The sequence below is a fragment of the Ammospiza caudacuta genome, chromosome 1 (genome assembly GCF_027887145.1).
Source record: "Ammospiza caudacuta isolate bAmmCau1 chromosome 1, bAmmCau1.pri, whole genome shotgun sequence".
Classification (NCBI taxonomy): Eukaryota; Metazoa; Chordata; class Aves; order Passeriformes; family Passerellidae; genus Ammospiza; species Ammospiza caudacuta.
Window position 1 is genome coordinate 113,367,144 of NC_080593.1, and position 9,459 is coordinate 113,376,602.

The following is a 9,459-nucleotide window of genomic DNA, read 5'->3' on the forward strand; positions in this document are numbered from 1 at the left end:
ATGGTGCTGAAAACATTAGGATACATTTCTTGTTACATTATTATCGATTATTACTTTTCAGATGTCACTGGTAGCTCTGTATATTCTAATTTTATACTAGATAGCTTGAAAGTATATGCTAACCACTGTTTAGGAAATTGAATTAATGACTGAAAATGTAAATTACTACATATCTGATAAAGTTCAACTCTGCTATGATTTTTTTTCTCAGAAATGTAAGCCTTTTCTTTATCCACATAAAAATATAGCATTTTTAGTTCTTTGACTACTTGTGATCACATGATCTTCTGAATGCCCTAAGTGCAAAATTGATTTTCTACATGTATGCTACCATGGAGCATGAGATCCTAGGCAGACAGGGTCTGAACCAGTGACTTATGAGACAATTAATGACTTCAGTTTCTGTATCATAATAGCTTGGTAAGTTTTGGAAACATTATTAATGGATGACAGACCCATGCATGATTAGAGAACTGTGTTTTTGAATATTATAACTGCTTTACAGAACCAAATATAAAATAATTATGAGCCCCAATATCCTTTTTTCCAGAGACATTTTTTCATAAAAGATGGAAGAGTTTCCAGGACTACCTCTAAGCAATGATGTTGTTGCTTAATTAAAGTATATCTTTGGTTTCTGCTTTGATTTCTCCCCCAGCCATGAATTCATTGATTCTACAATTCTAAACATTATAGAACATTATATTATGAATACAGTTTCTTATAAAGTCTTCAGTGCCAGACTCTACTGCAGCAGAAACACGATGGTAATGTAGATGTGTGAAGCAGCTGCCAATGGCCCCAAGCAGAGACTTTATTTCTTGCTTGTCCCGAGGAAACTTCCAATCTCATTCCTTTTGCCATGGGCAAAATTGTGTGATATCCTTTCATTTATTGAATAGGATAACCTGGTGTTGAAGTCTAATAGATAGACTTTTTTAATATCTATGTATATCTGTGTATGCATAGATGTACATACATATGTATATATATATATATATATATATGTGTGTGTGTGTGTGTGTGTGTCTGTATATGGATATATTGCTCCTGCTGCTGGAGCAGTAGAACTGTGAAATAGCCTGTACTTCTGAAATAAATATCTTTGGATGAGCAATTGGGAAGAACCAAACACCTTGCACAGTTAAAGAAGGGCACAAAAAAGAGTACTTGGCAAAAGTGAATGCAGTAGATCTTTTTCCCCAGAGTTCTGGCTGTCATCGGTGGGGCTTTGGGGACAGAAGGACTATTTAAGTGAGTGATTTGCAGGGCAGAACCAGTCTTCAGACACACATGCAGCTGTGAAGAAGTCACTATCTGCTGCTCACCTTCCCATTCCAGATGCTATACAGTATAAGAATTTTTTTTCCCTTTGGATCTCAAGAAATCCCTGTGGTCAAGTCTCTGTAACCTCCAGCTTGACCATGGCCACCAAATGAATACTTTGCACTGGAGGGAAGTCTGCAGCAGAAACCAGTTGCCTGGACCTTTCTTCTGAGATTTTATAAGACAGAACTGGTTTGTCTTAAGCAAGGGAGAGATCCTAGGAGTTACAAGTGAACTTTTGCTAAGGCATTTGCTTCACCAGGTCGTGAGCTTTTTCTGTAAAGATTGATTCATATCAGCTTGTATAAGAAAATTATTGCATGGGTAACAAACCAACAGAAAGCAAAATATGGAAAAATTTCTAATTCTGGTACAGAACAGTTGAAAGTCTGGTTTTCATTTGCAGCTTCATTAACAGATCAGTAAAGAGGCCAAAGAGAAACCCAATAAATGAATATATTAGAGAGAACTTTGTGAATGCTACTGAGGACAAAGATGGAAAAACCTCATAAACAACCAATGTTAAAAAGTTTCCTTGAAATGCAACTGATTGTTGGGCTACTTAAATTGACTGCTAAAATGAGGTTAGGAAGGGTTTTGCTTTTTTTTATTGTTATGTATCAGAGTAAGGAAAAGCTGTGGGTGAGAGCTCCTAGTTTGCTTTCCTCTGTACTCTGGGTATGGTCTGTTAGCCCTTAAGAACTTTCTCTGTCAAATTCACTGCTTTTGAAGGGGCCCTGGGCAGTACAAAACATTATTTTTCAACTTAACGACTGTTTTGAAGTTGTTAGAGGGCAATGGAGTAATTTTATGGCCTGAAGAATAAGGGGAATTGGCTGAAGGATCAACGCTCTGTGGAGCTTTCTAAAGGAAACACCTCAAACTACAAGGGCAGAATTCATTGTGCCTCGTGACCCTAATGAGTCTTGAATTCTCATTGCCAGCCAAGGGTTATCAGAAAGAAGGTCTATTTGCTGTGTGTTAAAATGAAAGGGAGAGATTTCTGCTGAAGGGATCCCCTCTGTTTTTCTAACAAATTGATTCTTTGTTTTGTCAAACCTTGAAGCATGTCACAATCTCCTGATGATCTAAGGCACAAGACTCAAAATGAAATAATAGACTTTTGTTCTAACCCAGTCTCATGGAGAACAGTACATGAGCATCAGGCAGACGTGATGTTTCATGTTGCAGATCTCAGAGAGCTCAAAAAACCCAGAACTAAAACCTGCCACATTTTACCTCTGATGCTGGAGGGCTGAGTGGGGGAGGAGGAGGAGGCAAGGAGCCAGCAGAAGAAGCATGTGGGCACCAGCCACGCACTGCCCGGCTGTCTTGTTGCCTTGAGAGCTGGAAGGGAGAAATTATCATTTGAATCTGCCTTTTGTCCCAGACATATGGCACCAGAAAATCACTAACTTGAGAGAAGGTGCTCTCAGCTTCTACTTACATCTCCTACTTGGCCCAGAAGACTGCTAAGAAAAGCACACTGAGCTCAGCTGGATGGAATGAGACTCAGTAGACACCTGGTACTTATTGCTGACCATCATTTGTACAACCATAGTGACCTGCTCCCTCCCAGTATCACATGCTTTTTGGTGTTATAATTTCTGAGGGCTTGTCTCAGTAGTAACCATTGGAATCAAAAATTCCACTTAGGACAAACTTCAGGTAAATCAAATGAGGTTGCAGTCTGTTAGATCTGGGTAAATATTACAAATCTTAAATAGAAGCAAACTTTTGCCCCCCCCCCCCCTTTTTTTTTTTTGCTATGATATTTGAATTCAAAGTAACCAACTCTAGATTATTTCTCTAGAAATTTCTCCATGTACGTTGTACATGTTACTACTTAATAATCTTATGCCTAGGCATTGGAATCTGGAAAAAGATGACTACTTTTTCTGTGGTCTTGACTGTTACAAAGCCTGTAATGGGCTCAGTCTTAGCCCATTTTGTGCTGAGGTACTAAATTTAAGCACTTGACATCAAAATTTTATCTTTAAGTAAACTTCAACATTATGCTCAAGGCTGCCTTTTGTTTAGCCTAGGTCCTCTATACATGCCTGTGTAAGGAGAAAAACTTTGAAATCTTTAAAAATAAAATTTTAAATACCTAGAGGAATTTTAAATTATAACACTCCTTCCCCTTTATTATATATATATATACACACACATTATTACGTATACATATACATATACATGTATATAATGTAAATAACATATATGTATATACATGTATCGTATATAAACATATATATATATTATTTTGTATTACATACATAATACAATACATATAGTATTTTGACATGACTGATCTTGTAAAGAAAGACTAGAAATTTTGTAGAGTAATTTTAAATTATTGTTCCTGTGTGCCGAAATAAACTGCCAATGCTAAGATGCAAAGATTATTTTATGTTCTTTTTTTCTAGATAAGAGTAAAAGCCTAGAGTTTTCTCCCAGTAAAATTTCCTACAATTCACCCTTCAGTATTTTCCTCTCAGAAGCCACAACAGATATTTTAAAGCCTATGTGAAAGGTTAGATTATGACTCATAAAGACTGACTGACAAGTTTTTATTTCCAGATTCTAGTCTGAATCTATGTCCTGTATGTGTGTGAAGAAGGGAGTTATTAAGTACAAATTAGGATTTTCCTAAGTGAATTGGGCTTTATAGTAAATATGCCAATTCTGGTAATTGAAATTCTTTAGCTTGGAACACTTGCAGTTCCCATTGTAGTAAAAAATACAATAAATAGAAAGACACAGCAGCATGCAAGTAGCTGTTCCATACTTGAAAGGCACCATGCCAAAAGATCAAGGATGAGTGGATTTTCTGAGTGTGAATTATTGTTCTGTAATTCATGCTCTGCTATAGAACACAGAACTGGTAAGATCATTAGGTGAATGAGCCTTATATATTGCCAAATCAAATATTAGATTGGTAACCCAGAAAGGTATATTGGGGTTTCTACTCCCTTTGAATTTACAGAAATAACAGAGGACAAATTAGCTTTACCAACAGTGAAGATGTTGTGTGACCTTTTTGTGTCTAGATTTGCATATTTTAGCAGGAGATGAGTTTAGGTTAAACCCTCAGGCTGTAGACATTGATGTAGGACAGAAACTTCAGAAGTTGAGTATATATTCAATAGTTTTCCATTGTTAAGACACAAATACTATAGTCATTCAGCATTGCTTGTAAAGAAAAAGCATTGACAGTATACAGCTGTCACAGAAGCTTTTAAATTTAGTCAAAAATAATGATATCTGACCTACCTTAAATATTCCATTTGGGTTTCAGCTCAAGAGTTTGGAAGCTGTCTTGATGCCTGAGTTTTGTGACTTTTAAGAATGGAAATGTTACCAAGTGGTACCAAGCCCATAATTGCAGTTACATTTTGTGTTTAGTTTGATGAAGAAGATTCACATTGTCTTCCTGCATGCTTTCAGCTGGAAAGGAGAAAGTCAGCAATGGTGTCCCATCTAAACAGAGAAAACCTCCACTTAGTGCATATTGTCTGTTTAGATGGCATATTTTATCTGTGTTTGGACATAAAGGCCTAGTTCCTTAAAGATGTTTATGAAACTCATTTCCGGACAGGTACCTAATTTCTTATGAAATTAAGAGAAATGGTATTTAAGATTTTATGATGTTCATCTCCTAAGTGATAAAAAATGCTGAAACAGTAGTGAAATAAAGCTATCTTAACATTTTTCTCCTCTATAACAGCTCTGAAACTTTTTAAATGCCACTTTTCTATTGTGGAGATAATTTCTGAGGTATATTATAGAAGAACTTTAAAATCATGGCTCTTAGAGAGGTGGATAAAAGTAATTTTTTGACTGAAAAGGTCCCTTGTCCTCTAGCTGATCACGCTGGTAAGATTTTGGCCACATTTTTTAATATTAATATTTTTCATGGAAGCATCCTGCTGGGCATCTCTCTCTTCCCAATAGAACTGGCAGCAAATAGGCCACTGTGAAAGGCAATGTGTAGGATCACTGATGAAGACACGTTTCTCAGGTCTCATATGTCCCTGCCCAACTGAATGGCTTTGACCAGAGTTTTGCATGCTCACAGGGCAAAGGGACACCTCTCAGAGCTGAGGCACCTCTGTTTATTTAAATTTAAACTTTTGCATGTGGAGAATAAATGGATAAATGAATGAACATCCTTCATTGTCTCATTCACCTTCCAATTATCTTTTTGCAGAGTTTAAGAGACTAGCAGTAGTATTCATCTGCTCTGCCTTTTCAGAGCATTTGTGTTTGCCAGAAAAAACAGAATTTGACATTTTACCACTGTAATTGAGGGAGAAAATGGCAAAATTAAAACAAGACTAGGTTCACTCAGGGGCTACACTAATACTTGAGGGCAAAGAAAAGAGATATTCAACAAAAACTTGAAGTACATAAAATAATAAGCCTGAGGTCCTTAAAAAGGCTTCTGGCACTTACAGAGGGCAAGCAGTGAGGATTAATAAATGTGATTAAATTGAATAAATGTGACGATTAATAAATATTATTAAATTGAACCAGATTTTGCTATAGGATGCTGAGGAGTTCAGAAACTTTCCACTTGTCCCCTACAAAATTTAATTGTCGGAACTAAAACAGCTGTATTGCTTTATTAACTAGAATGCTAATACAGTTAATATACCACTGATTAAGTCACTTCTAGGGAAGCCTAGAGACTGGATGTTTAGACCTCATAGTCCAATTGTTAGTCTGGAGAATGTGATAAAATTTTAGGAGTGATTTAGATCAATAAATCATAGTTTTCTAATGAAAAAGGCTGCCTATGGAGACTTTTGCTCACAGTTCTGAGAAAGAACTGTTGTATCTTAAAGAAACATTTTTTTCCTTGTTTCACTTGGTATTATTGTTCATAAAAGGGATAAAATACCTGTATTTTATTGGTTGAAAGCATAATTCAAAACACCTTCATGTAATATCTGTTCCTTTTTTTTTTCTCACTAAGAAGCAACAAGTAACAGAACAAGTAAAGCAGCCACTGTAACATTACAGAGTACCTTTTGGGGATACTAATAAAAAAGTGATGCTCTGAAGAAGCAGAGGAGAAAGAAATATAGTGTCTCCCTTTTAAACAGAGAGAGGAAGAAGACTTGAAAAATTAAGTCCAGCTGGCCTCATATCAATAATGGGAAAGACACAGAAACAATTTACTAAGCAGTCAATTTATAATTACTTAGGGATGATAAGAAAAAACCAATAAGAATTTATCAGGAAAAAGAATGTCAAGGCATTCTAATTATTTTCTTTGACAAGGTAGCTCTCCTTGTAAATATAGGGATGGGGTACATACGATATATAGGTTAATCTTGCATTTTGACTCATCCTCATACAGTTTTCTGACAAGCAAATAAAGGGAAAATGGCCTAAATGAAAGTATTACAAAGAGGCTGAAAGTCAGTGTTTGGAAACTGGTGTGAGTAGTTACTATTAAAATGGGTAGCTGGTAAATCCATTCTGGTCAGTATTTTGGATGAGTGTACAGACTGTCATAACAAAATCTACAATATTCTGAGAATGAGGGAGATTGTCGGTGCTGCTTTCTAAGGCATAAGAGATATTGAAAGTTATTGTGAAAATTTGGAAGAATGATCTGAAGGGAGTGTCAATAAATATTACAGTGCAGCGCTGTTTCCAGGGAGGGAGGATCACACGCAAACACAGGGCAGGGAGTGACTGGCTACAGAGCAGAGCTGCAGAGAAGGGGCTCTGTGTGATTATGGACTGCAGAGCAAGGATGACTCAAGAGCACAACACCTCTTTTTGAACAGTCACTTCATTCTGTGGTGAATTAAAAGAAAATCTGTGTGTCAGGCAGACATAGGGGTTCCATCCTACTTGCTGCTTTGGGTTCTGAGCTAGGAACTCGACCCCGCTTTGGGCACCGCTTTTTCAGGGAGCTGCAGACAAATTGGCGAGTGTCCAGAGGAGAGGAACGGGAATGATAAGCGGCTTAGAAAACATGACCTGTGAGGAAAGATTGAAAGAATTGGATTTGTTTAGTCTGCAACAGAAGAGCCTGAGAGGGACATGATAACAGTCTTCAAGTATGTAGAAGGTTGTTGTAAAGTAGACAGTGATCAATTATACTCCAAGTCCACTGACAGAAAAAAATGATTGCTTTAATTTGAAATGAAGGAGGTTTAGGTTAGATATTGGAAAAATCCCTCAAAAGTAAAAATCCTTTTACCGCACTGATTATGCATAAGCATTTGAACAAGGTACCAAGGAAGTTTCAAGAGTTTTTAATGAATTCATTGATAAAATAAGTAAGGGTCAGAGAAAATGCATGTATTTTCAGTGCAGGGATTCACTAGGTAAAGTACTAGGGTTCCTTTTGTGTCCTATATTCTCTGATTTCTAAACAATAATCTGCTCTGTAAAAGTTACCTAAGCTTCAGCAATGCAAGAACTAATGAGTTTCCTAATTTGTGCTAGGGTAATTTACTTTATTTGCATGTCTGAATTTGTCTTCTGGTTTTGTTTCTGAACAAAAAGGGTACAGTTGTTCAAAAGAATTTCAAGTAGTTACTTTAAAAAAATCCAACAAAACACAAAAAAATCAACTCTGTGTGTAGCAAGTCATTAGTGCCATTTTTATCTGAAGTTTTTGTAAAGCTAAGCAAATGAGGCATTTAAAGTTTTAAGTTTATCTCTTACAGCACAAAGGCCATCAGTGACCTAGTGGGTGTATTTATTTCCCAGACAGCATTAACTTATTTTTGTGTTTCTGATATACTTGTAACTATGGAATTTTCCCTATAGAACTGCAAATATGAAAACATCATTATCACCATCTGACCTTCCCAGCACATTAGCAATGAAGATATCAGGGAAGGTGAGGTAAACCTAGACTGTGTATTGCAGAGACTGATAGGCAGACATTCCCTTCTGCTGAATCTGCTTTGTGAGTGCTAAGTTCCAACAAAGGAATAACGAGACCGGTGAGAAAAGACAGCATCTGAAACCACCAGAGGAAGATCTGCCAGAGCCAAGTGCCAAATGTCTATGGCCAAGCTCTTGCCCTGTGTTCAGGAGGCCTAAAAACAAGGTGTCTAACTCTCTTCTGTTGCTGTTTTCTTTTGCCATCCAGTGCAGTTATTTGTGATTTATTTTCAACACAGGTTAGGGAAAGGAGATATTTACTTGTTTCAGGTTAATATCTACAGATGGAACCCAAAGGGACTTCCTGTGTCACAGAACCTAGCCCTGTTTAACAAATTTGCAGTCCATCTGTCCTAAAACTAAGCATGAACAGCAGTAAGAAGCTCAGCCAAGTGCATGTCTAGCATTTCCCAGCTGGGACTGCAGGTCAAAAGCAGGGAAGGAATTGGTACATGAATTTTTCTCGTTTTTAGGTTGTTGCATTAAACTGATTAATCTATTGGAAGGAGGCAAGTTAAAGGGATTAGGAATGCATTTCAATAAACAACAAATAGAGGTATGAGGAGAAAAGTTTTGTTTAAACCTAAGAATTGGCTTTCATCATTTGATATCAATCCATTTATATGTTTAATTACATGTTTGTGGACGAAATTGCAGTTAAGACCAGGTAAAATTTTGTTAAAAATCCTTTTCAAATATGTTTGTATTAACTTTTCACCTGATCTGGATAGGCTCCTCAATTATTTACCTTCTTTCACATTTTACCTACTTAAAATGTTGTATGACCACTTCCTTTCCCTCTGAGCATTATAGAACCCCCAGGAAATATAGCCCCTATATAGCATATCAATGACAAAAGAGTCAGTAATCAAAAGAGGTTTCCAAGTTTGAACTAAGGCCTCCCTCCTTTCCATGTTCTCCTAATGGTCTATTTTTGACCTGTCTATGAGAAATCAGCCATTTATAAATGATAAGCTGGACAGAGTTACAGTTTATCCAGAGCAAAGGAGCACAAAAATATTGCATCCTCAATTCAGCCCTAAACTTTGCCTTTTTAAACCTACAATCTCCACAAAAGCTGCTCTTTTACCTAGTTTATTAGCAAGTATTTAAAAAATGCTAGACACAACACTGCTGGAGACTTGCCTTTTCAGTGATACCTAAATCATTGTGCATACCCACCATGATCCCTAAGATACCTCACTGGAGTCCATGCCC